Source organism: Oncorhynchus clarkii, unplaced genomic scaffold, assembly GCF_045791955.1.
Source record: "Oncorhynchus clarkii lewisi isolate Uvic-CL-2024 unplaced genomic scaffold, UVic_Ocla_1.0 unplaced_contig_5774_pilon_pilon, whole genome shotgun sequence".
Lineage (NCBI taxonomy): Eukaryota > Metazoa > Chordata > Actinopteri > Salmoniformes > Salmonidae > Oncorhynchus > Oncorhynchus clarkii.
Window position 1 is genome coordinate 59,695 of NW_027258538.1, and position 8,612 is coordinate 68,306.

The window sequence follows — 8,612 nt, forward strand, 5'->3', positions numbered from 1 at the left end:
TGTCTGTATCGTTTCCAATATTAGTAAAAGACATCTCTTTTGTGATGTGATTTTGCTAGACAGAGATGTGGGTTAAATTAATGAGACTGGTTTGATTCAAATAGGTGTGGGTGTTCACATCTGCAACATATATGACTTTTATGGGTGCTGTGGCTTAGTTGGTTAAAGTGCCTGTCTAGTAAACAGGAGATCCTGAGTTCAAATCTCAGCAGTACCTTTTTATTGTTCACATTGGTGGAGAAGGTCAGAGGGGAGGGCACTCAGGTTTTCTCACCAATGGGTTTAGAGAATTAGAGATGACGTGAGGAGGATGCAATTGAGATATTCCAATGTCACGGAAAAAGGGCACTTTTTGAATGAGAAAAAACCTACCGACTGTGTAAAGCTCCACTGTTTCTTCAGTTTATTCATTATCGAGACCAAAATGAAAAGAGTTTAGCCAGCTTGTGCACATCACTTTCACAGCCTATGTAGGCTTTACAAAGCCAGCTCTTGTAGCCGGCCGTGATCGTATAGTGGTTAGTACTCTGCGTTGTGGTCGCAGCAACCCCGGTTCGAATCCGGGTCACGGCACTGCAATGTAATTTTAGAAGGGTTGTTTTTTGAATGAGTTAAGACTTACTATGCAAGCTAAGAAACTCAGCAACTCTGCCGTTTGACAAAGTTCCCCACCATATTGTAGGTTAATTACTTACACGAAATGATTCATCTGCTGTTTCAGACGTTTTTACCATTTTTAAGCTCCAGAGCCAAATGAGAAATGCAGTGTCCTCGAACGACCAACATTATGAAGAAATAGTGTATGATTCTGAATGTTCACTCATATCTCGCGACCCACCTATGACATGTTAATAACCGCTTTGGGTCCCAAATCATAGTTTAAGAATTCATGTCAGAGGTTCTTGAGTTTATTCATCTCGAGACCCAAATGAAAAATGTACTGTCCTCGAATGATCATAGTTACGAAGAAATAGTATGTGATTACCATTGATTACTGATATCTCGCTACCCACCTCTCACCAGTGTTGCCAACTTAGCGACTTTGTCGCTATATTTAGTGAGTATTCAGAAAAAAGACAAGAATCGACAGAAGAAAGTTCAATTGTAGTTCTAAACATACTTAGGGTGTTTTTTACTCACTTTTTGTCTCTCCCGAGACGTTATTCCTCTCTCCTACAGCGTCAATCACAATTACATCCACTTGGCCAATTATGAAAATTATGTGATGACGTCATTTAGCGACTTCTAGCTACTTTTAGGACCAGCAATAGCTACTTTCCTTCCTGAGGATTTGGCAACACTGCCTCTCACATGCTCAGGCCCACTTTGCGTCCCAAAACGTAGCTTAAGAAACCCTGTTGCTAGACAATTGAAGGTGTCTGTATCGTTTCCAATATTAGTAAAAGACATCTCTTTTGTGATGTGATTTTGCTAGACAGAGATGTGGGTTAAATTAATGAGACTGGTTTGATTCAAATAGGTGTGGGTGTTCACATCTGCAACATATATGACTTTTATGGGTGCTGTGGCTTAGTTGGTTAAAGTGCCTGTCTAGTAAACAGGAGATCCTGAGTTCAAATCTCAGCAGTACCTTTTTATTGTTCACATTGGTGGAGAAGGTCAGAGGGGAGGGCACTCAGGTTTTCTCACCAATGGGTTTAGAGAATTAGAGATGACGTGAGGAGGATGCAATTGAGATATTCCAATGTCACGGAAAAAGGGCACTTTTTGAATGAGAAAAAACCTACCGACTGTGTAAAGCTCCACTGTTTCTTCAGTTTATTCATTATCGAGACCAAAATGAAAAGAGTTTAGCCAGCTTGTGCACATCACTTTCACAGCCTATGTAGGCTTTACAAAGCCAGCTCTTGTAGCCGGCCGTGATCGTATAGTGGTTAGTACTCTGCGTTGTGGTCGCAGCAACCCCGGTTCGAATCCGGGTCACGGCACTGCAATGTAATTTTAGAAGGGTTGTTTTTTGAATGAGTTAAGACTTGCTATGCAAGCTAAGAAACTCAGCAACTCTGCCGTTTGACAAAGTTCCCCACCATATTGTAGGTTAATTACTTACACGAAATGATTCATCTGCTGTTTCAGACGTTTTTACCATTTTTAAGCTCGAGAGCCAAATGAGAAATGCAGTGTCCTCGAACGACCAACATTATGAAGAAATAGTGTATGATTCTGAATGTTCACTCATATCTCGCGACCCACCTATGACATGTTAATAACCGCTTTGGGTCCCAAATCATAGTTTAAGAATTCATGTCAGAGGTTCTTGAGTTTATTCATCTCGAGACCCAAATGAAAAATGTACTGTCCTCGAATGATCATAGTTACGAAGAAATAGTATGTGATTACCATTGATTACTGATATCTCGCTACCCACCTCTCACCAGTGTTGCCAACTTAGCGACTTTGTCGCTATATTTAGTGAGTATTCAGAAAAAAGACAAGAATCGACAGAAGAAAGTTCAATTGTAGTTCTAAACATACTTAGGGTGTTTTTTACTCACTTTTTGTCTCTCCCGAGACGTTATTCCTCTCTCCTACAGCGTCAATCACAATTACATCCACTTGGCCAATTATGAAAATTATGTGATGACGTCATTTAGCGACTTCTAGCTACTTTTAGGACCAGCAATAGCTACTTTCCTTCCTGAGGATTTGGCAACACTGCCTCTCACATGCTCAGGCCCACTTTGCGTCCCAAAACGTAGCTTAAGAAACCCTGTTGCTAGACAATTGAAGGTGTCTGTATCGTTTCCAATATTAGTAAAAGACATCTCTTTTGTGATGTGATTTTGCTAGACAGAGATGTGGGTTAAATTAATGAGACTGGTTTGATTCAAATAGGTGTGGGTGTTCACATCTGCAACATATATGACTTTTATGGGTGCTGTGGCTTAGTTGGTTAAAGTGCCTGTCTAGTAAACAGGAGATCCTGAGTTCAAATCTCAGCAGTACCTTTTTATTGTTCACATTGGTGGAGAAGGTCAGAGGGGAGGGCACTCAGGTTTTCTCACCAATGGGTTTAGAGAATTAGAGATGACGTGAGGAGGATGCAATTGAGATATTCCAATGTCACGGAAAAAGGGCACTTTTTGAATGAGAAAAAACCTACCGACTGTGTAAAGCTCCACTGTTTCTTCAGTTTATTCATTATCGAGACCAAAATGAAAAGAGTTTAGCCAGCTTGTGCACATCACTTTCACAGCCTATGTAGGCTTTACAAAGCCAGCTCTTGTAGCCGGCCGTGATCGTATAGTGGTTAGTACTCTGCGTTGTGGTCGCAGCAACCCCGGTTCGAATCCGGGTCACGGCACTGCAATGTAATTTTAGAAGGGTTGTTTTTTGAATGAGTTAAGACTTACTATGCAAGCTAAGAAACTCAGCAACTCTGCCGTTTGACAAAGTTCCCCACCATATTGTAGGTTAATTACTTACACGAAATGATTCATCTGCTGTTTCAGACGTTTTTACCATTTTTAAGCTCGAGAGCCAAATGAGAAATGCAGTGTCCTCGAACGACCAACATTATGAAGAAATAGTGTATGATTCTGAATGTTCACTCATATCTCGCGACCCACCTATGACATGTTAATAACCGCTTTGGGTCCCAAATCATAGTTTAAGAATTCATGTCAGAGGTTCTTGAGTTTATTCATCTCGAGACCCAAATGAAAAATGTACTGTCCTCGAATGATCATAGTTACGAAGAAATAGTATGTGATTACCATTGATTACTGATATCTCGCTACCCACCTCTCACCAGTGTTGCCAACTTAGCGACTTTGTCGCTATATTTAGTGAGTATTCAGAAAAAAGACAAGAATCGACAGAAGAAAGTTCAATTGTAGTTCTAAACATACTTAGGGTGTTTTTTACTCACTTTTTGTCTCTCCCGAGACGTTATTCCTCTCTCCTACAGCGTCAATCACAATTACATCCACTTGGCCAATTATGAAAATTATGTGATGACGTCATTTAGCGACTTCTAGCTACTTTTAGGACCAGCAATAGCTACTTTCCTTCCTGAGGATTTGGCAACACTGCCTCTCACATGCTCAGGCCCACTTTGCGTCCCAAAACGTAGCTTAAGAAACCCTGTTGCTAGACAATTGAAGGTGTCTGTATCGTTTCCAATATTAGTAAAAGACATCTCTTTTGTGATGTGATTTTGCTAGACAGAGATGTGGGTTAAATTAATGAGACTGGTTTGATTCAAATAGGTGTGGGTGTTCACATCTGCAACATATATGACTTTTATGGGTGCTGTGGCTTAGTTGGTTAAAGTGCCTGTCTAGTAAACAGGAGATCCTGAGTTCAAATCTCAGCAGTACCTTTTTATTGTTCACATTGGTGGAGAAGGTCAGAGGGGAGGGCACTCAGGTTTTCTCACCAATGGGTTTAGAGAATTAGAGATGACGTGAGGAGGATGCAATTGAGATATTCCAATGTCACGGAAAAAGGGCACTTTTTGAATGAGAAAAAACCTACCGACTGTGTAAAGCTCCACTGTTTCTTCAGTTTATTCATTATCGAGACCAAAATGAAAAGAGTTTAGCCAGCTTGTGCACATCACTTTCACAGCCTATGTAGGCTTTACAAAGCCAGCTCTTGTAGCCGGCCGTGATCGTATAGTGGTTAGTACTCTGCGTTGTGGTCGCAGCAACCCCGGTTCGAATCCGGGTCACGGCACTGCAATGTAATTTTAGAAGGGTTGTTTTTTGAATGAGTTAAGACTTACTATGCAAGCTAAGAAACTCAGCAACTCTGCCGTTTGACAAAGTTCCCCACCATATTGTAGGTTAATTACTTACACGAAATGATTCATCTGCTGTTTCAGACGTTTTTACCATTTTTAAGCTCGAGAGCCAAATGAGAAATGCAGTGTCCTCGAACGACCAACATTATGAAGAAATAGTGTATGATTCTGAATGTTCACTCATATCTCGCGACCCACCTATGACATGTTAATAACCGCTTTGGGTCCCAAATCATAGTTTAAGAATTCATGTCAGAGGTTCTTGAGTTTATTCATCTCGAGACCCAAATGAAAAATGTACTGTCCTCGAATGATCATAGTTACGAAGAAATAGTATGTGATTACCATTGATTACTGATATCTCGCTACCCACCTCTCACCAGTGTTGCCAACTTAGCGACTTTGTCGCTATATTTAGTGAGTATTCAGAAAAAAGACAAGAATCGACAGAAGAAAGTTCAATTGTAGTTCTAAACATACTTAGGGTGTTTTTTACTCACTTTTTGTCTCTCCCGAGACGTTATTCCTCTCTCCTACAGCGTCAATCACAATTACATCCACTTGGCCAATTATGAAAATTATGTGATGACGTCATTTAGCGACTTCTAGCTACTTTTAGGACCAGCAATAGCTACTTTCCTTCCTGAGGATTTGGCAACACTGCCTCTCACATGCTCAGGCCCACTTTGCGTCCCAAAACGTAGCTTAAGAAACCCTGTTGCTAGACAATTGAAGGTGTCTGTATCGTTTCCAATATTAGTAAAAGACATCTCTTTTGTGATGTGATTTTGCTAGACAGAGATGTGGGTTAAATTAATGAGACTGGTTTGATTCAAATAGGTGTGGGTGTTCACATCTGCAACATATATGACTTTTATGGGTGCTGTGGCTTAGTTGGTTAAAGTGCCTGTCTAGTAAACAGGAGATCCTGAGTTCAAATCTCAGCAGTACCTTTTTATTGTTCACATTGGTGGAGAAGGTCAGAGGGGAGGGCACTCAGGTTTTCTCACCAATGGGTTTAGAGAATTAGAGATGACGTGAGGAGGATGCAATTGAGATATTCCAATGTCACGGAAAAAGGGCACTTTTTGAATGAGAAAAAACCTACCGACTGTGTAAAGCTCCACTGTTTCTTCAGTTTATTCATTATCGAGACCAAAATGAAAAGAGTTTAGCCAGCTTGTGCACATCACTTTCACAGCCTATGTAGGCTTTACAAAGCCAGCTCTTGTAGCCGGCCGTGATCGTATAGTGGTTAGTACTCTGCGTTGTGGTCGCAGCAACCCCGGTTCGAATCCGGGTCACGGCACTGCAATGTAATTTTAGAAGGGTTGTTTTTTGAATGAGTTAAGACTTGCTATGCAAGCTAAGAAACTCAGCAACTCTGCCGTTTGACAAAGTTCCCCACCATATTGTAGGTTAATTACTTACACGAAATGATTCATCTGCTGTTTCAGACGTTTTTACCATTTTTAAGCTCGAGAGCCAAATGAGAAATGCAGTGTCCTCGAACGACCAACATTATGAAGAAATAGTATATGATTCTGAATGTTCACTCATATCTCGCGACCCACCTATGACATGTTAATAACCGCTTTGGGTCCCAAATCATAGTTTAAGAATTCATGTCAGAGGTTCTTGAGTTTATTCATCTCGAGACCCAAATGAAAAATGTACTGTCCTCGAATGATCATAGTTACGAAGAAATAGTATGTGATTACCATTGATTACTGATATCTCGCTACCCACCTCTCACCAGTGTTGCCAACTTAGCGACTTTGTCGCTATATTTAGTGAGTATTCAGAAAAAAGACAAGAATCGACAGAAGAAAGTTCAATTGTAGTTCTAAACATACTTAGGGTGTTTTTTACTCACTTTTTGTCTCTCCCGAGGCGTTATTCCTCTCTCCTACAGCGTCAATCACAATTACATCCACTTGGCCAATTATGAAAATTATGTGATGACGTCATTTAGCGACTTCTAGCTACTTTTAGGACCAGCAATAGCTACTTTCCTTCCTGAGGATTTGGCAACACTGCCTCTCACATGCTCAGGCCCACTTTGCGTCCCAAAACGTAGCTTAAGAAACCCTGTTGCTAGACAATTGAAGGTGTCTGTATCGTTTCCAATATTAGTAAAAGACATCTCTTTTGTGATGTGATTTTGCTAGACAGAGATGTGGGTTAAATTAATGAGACTGGTTTGATTCAAATAGGTGTGGGTGTTCACATCTGCAACATATATGACTTTTATGGGTGCTGTGGCTTAGTTGGTTAAAGTGCCTGTCTAGTAAACAGGAGATCCTGAGTTCAAATCTCAGCAGTACCTTTTTATTGTTCACATTGGTGGAGAAGGTCAGAGGGGAGGGCACTCAGGTTTTCTCACCAATGGGTTTAGAGAATTAGAGATGACGTGAGGAGGATGCAATTGAGATATTCCAATGTCACGGAAAAAGGGCACTTTTTGAATGAGAAAAAACCTACCGACTGTGTAAAGCTCCACTGTTTCTTCAGTTTATTCATTATCGAGACCAAAATGAAAAGAGTTTAGCCAGCTTGTGCACATCACTTTCACAGCCTATGTAGGCTTTACAAAGCCAGCTCTTGTAGCCGGCCGTGATCGTATAGTGGTTAGTACTCTGCGTTGTGGTCGCAGCAACCCCGGTTCGAATCCGGGTCACGGCACTGCAATGTAATTTTAGAAGGGTTGTTTTTTGAATGAGTTAAGACTTACTATGCAAGCTAAGAAACTCAGCAACTCTGCCGTTTGACAAAGTTCCCCACCATATTGTAGGTTAATTACTTACACGAAATGATTCATCTGCTGTTTCAGACGTTTTTACCATTTTTAAGCTCGAGAGCCAAATGAGAAATGCAGTGTCCTCGAACGACCAACATTATGAAGAAATAGTGTATGATTCTGAATGTTCACTCATATCTCGCGACCCACCTATGACATGTTAATAACCGCTTTGGGTCCCAAATCATAGTTTAAGAATTCATGTCAGAGGTTCTTGAGTTTATTCATCTCGAGACCCAAATGAAAAATGTACTGTCCTCGAATGATCATAGTTACGAAGAAATAGTATGTGATTACCATTGATTACTGATATCTCGCTACCCACCTCTCACCAGTGTTGCCAACTTAGCGACTTTGTCGCTATATTTAGTGAGTATTCAGAAAAAAGACAAGAATCGACAGAAGAAAGTTCAATTGTAGTTCTAAACATACTTAGGGTGTTTTTTACTCACTTTTTGTCTCTCCCGAGACGTTATTCCTCTCTCCTACAGCGTCAATCACAATTACATCCACTTGGCCAATTATGAAAATTATGTGATGACGTCATTTAGCGACTTCTAGCTACTTTTAGGACCAGCAATAGCTACTTTCCTTCCTGAGGATTTGGCAACACTGCCTCTCACATGCTCAGGCCCACTTTGCGTCCCAAAACGTAGCTTAAGAAACCCTGTTGCTAGACAATTGAAGGTGTCTGTATCGTTTCCAATATTAGTAAAAGACATCTCTTTTGTGATGTGATTTTGCTAGACAGAGATGTGGGTTAAATTAATGAGACTGGTTTGATTCAAATAGGTGTGGGTGTTCACATCTGCAACATATATGACTTTTATGGGTGCTGTGGCTTAGTTGGTTAAAGTGCCTGTCTAGTAAACAGGAGATCCTGAGTTCAAATCTCAGCAGTACCTTTTTATTGTTCACATTGGTGGAGAAGGTCAGAGGGGAGGGCACTCAGGTTTTCTCACCAATGGGTTTAGAGAAACTTTTTGAATGAGAAAAAACCTACCGACTGTGTAAAGCTCCACTGTTTCTTCAGTTTATTCATTA

The 8,612-nt window shown here is 40.6% G+C and overlaps 13 non-coding genes across 13 annotated transcripts; all 13 read left to right on the forward strand.

Annotated features, from left to right (window-relative positions):
* Positions 1 to 143: 143 nt before the first annotated feature.
* Positions 144 to 217, forward strand: trnat-agu (transfer RNA threonine (anticodon AGU)). The gene has a single exon. It is a non-coding gene; the product is annotated as a tRNA-Thr (tRNA).
* Positions 218 to 501: 284 nt separating this feature from the next.
* On the forward strand, positions 502 to 573 carry trnah-gug (transfer RNA histidin (anticodon GUG)). The gene has a single exon. It is a non-coding gene; the product is annotated as a tRNA-His (tRNA).
* Positions 574 to 1,519: 946 nt separating this feature from the next.
* Positions 1,520 to 1,593, forward strand: trnat-agu (transfer RNA threonine (anticodon AGU)). The gene has a single exon. It is a non-coding gene; the product is annotated as a tRNA-Thr (tRNA).
* A 284-nt stretch (positions 1,594 to 1,877) lies between these two features.
* Positions 1,878 to 1,949, forward strand: trnah-gug (transfer RNA histidin (anticodon GUG)). Its single transcript has one exon. It is a non-coding gene; the product is annotated as a tRNA-His (tRNA).
* A 946-nt stretch (positions 1,950 to 2,895) lies between these two features.
* On the forward strand, positions 2,896 to 2,969 carry trnat-agu (transfer RNA threonine (anticodon AGU)). The gene has a single exon. It is a non-coding gene; the product is annotated as a tRNA-Thr (tRNA).
* Positions 2,970 to 3,253: 284 nt separating this feature from the next.
* Positions 3,254 to 3,325, forward strand: trnah-gug (transfer RNA histidin (anticodon GUG)). The gene has a single exon. It is a non-coding gene; the product is annotated as a tRNA-His (tRNA).
* A 946-nt stretch (positions 3,326 to 4,271) lies between these two features.
* trnat-agu (transfer RNA threonine (anticodon AGU)) lies at positions 4,272 to 4,345 on the forward strand. Its single transcript has one exon. It is a non-coding gene; the product is annotated as a tRNA-Thr (tRNA).
* A 284-nt stretch (positions 4,346 to 4,629) lies between these two features.
* trnah-gug (transfer RNA histidin (anticodon GUG)) lies at positions 4,630 to 4,701 on the forward strand. Its single transcript has one exon. It is a non-coding gene; the product is annotated as a tRNA-His (tRNA).
* Positions 4,702 to 5,647: 946 nt separating this feature from the next.
* Positions 5,648 to 5,721, forward strand: trnat-agu (transfer RNA threonine (anticodon AGU)). The gene has a single exon. It is a non-coding gene; the product is annotated as a tRNA-Thr (tRNA).
* Positions 5,722 to 6,005: 284 nt separating this feature from the next.
* trnah-gug (transfer RNA histidin (anticodon GUG)) lies at positions 6,006 to 6,077 on the forward strand. The gene has a single exon. It is a non-coding gene; the product is annotated as a tRNA-His (tRNA).
* Positions 6,078 to 7,023: 946 nt separating this feature from the next.
* Positions 7,024 to 7,097, forward strand: trnat-agu (transfer RNA threonine (anticodon AGU)). The gene has a single exon. It is a non-coding gene; the product is annotated as a tRNA-Thr (tRNA).
* A 284-nt stretch (positions 7,098 to 7,381) lies between these two features.
* Positions 7,382 to 7,453, forward strand: trnah-gug (transfer RNA histidin (anticodon GUG)). Its single transcript has one exon. It is a non-coding gene; the product is annotated as a tRNA-His (tRNA).
* Positions 7,454 to 8,399: 946 nt separating this feature from the next.
* On the forward strand, positions 8,400 to 8,473 carry trnat-agu (transfer RNA threonine (anticodon AGU)). The gene has a single exon. It is a non-coding gene; the product is annotated as a tRNA-Thr (tRNA).
* The last annotated feature ends 139 nt before the right edge of the window (positions 8,474 to 8,612 follow it).